Source organism: Pyrus communis, chromosome 13, assembly GCF_041283825.1.
Source record: "Pyrus communis isolate YQ-2024b chromosome 13, ASM4128382v1, whole genome shotgun sequence".
Classification (NCBI taxonomy): Eukaryota; Viridiplantae; Streptophyta; class Magnoliopsida; order Rosales; family Rosaceae; genus Pyrus; species Pyrus communis.
This window is the reverse complement of record NC_142577.1, coordinates 16,675,358-16,676,308: the sequence shown is the minus strand read 5'-3', so window position 1 is coordinate 16,676,308 and position 951 is coordinate 16,675,358. Positions and strand designations below refer to the sequence as shown.

Below are 951 nucleotides of genomic sequence, written 5' to 3'. Positions count from 1 at the left end.
GTCCTTGAAGCAGTTAACGCTCTCCGTCCCACCCTTCTCCCTCTTCCTCTCCCGCTCCACCTTCATCTCCTTCTCCACCTCCATCTCCGTCGCTGCAAATAGACAGACCGACAGCATCCTTCCGGTGGAAATCGAAACCATCGTCAAAGTCAAAGCCTAAAAAGGTTTTTCCCTCCTAATTGTTATCTTCAATTTACGTTTCTGATGGATAAACCCATCAGTTTTCTGTGTAATTCTCTTAGGGTTTTCAATTTTCTTTTTCGATTCTTTTGCAAGTATATTGTGGGTTCTTCCCCTTCTAATTCTCATCTGCAATTGTTTTACCTTCCATTCAATTTTTTTACTGGGTTCTTTTGCGAGTGTATTGTGGGTTCTTTTGCGAGTATATATTGTGGGTTCTTCCCCTTCTAATTCTCATCTGCAATTGTTTTACCTTCCATTCAATTTTTTTACTGGGTTCTTTTGCGAGTATATTGTGGGTTCTTCCCCTTCTAATTCTCTCTAAATTTGTTCAATTTTCCTATACAGAGGGCGGTTACAAGGCTGGGCTTATATACTGAAGAATCTGATTATATTCTAGGCTAGCTGCTTTCTTTGGTAAGGTATGTTGTTACACTGTCACCCTCAGCCTATCTTATTCATTGTTTGATTGCTGGTCCTAATGAATGTTGCATGTAAAATTAAATTTGTAAACAGGGAGTAGATACTTTATATGCCATGGACAGGGAATGGATACGAAATCTGAATCGATTTGTATAATATTGGTAAAAACAATGTCCCTTGACTTTAATTCCAGATTTCCAATGTAATTATTCGATATTGTGGTTTACGTTTGACATATTTGTTTTTCCTTTCTATAACACTTGCAGGTTGTCTATGGCTAAGTGGAATTCTGAGCTAGATAGCTTACAACTGATATCAGCACGGCATGGAGACCAGTGTGAGGATCAT

The 951-nt window shown here is 38.7% G+C and overlaps 1 long non-coding RNA gene across 1 annotated transcript; it reads left to right on the top strand.

Annotated features, from left to right (window-relative positions):
* Nucleotides 1-951, top strand: LOC148691853 (uncharacterized). Its single transcript, XR_015955159.1, has 4 exons — nucleotides 1-164; nucleotides 529-602; nucleotides 697-764; nucleotides 870-951. It is a non-coding gene; the product is annotated as an uncharacterized LOC148691853 (long non-coding RNA).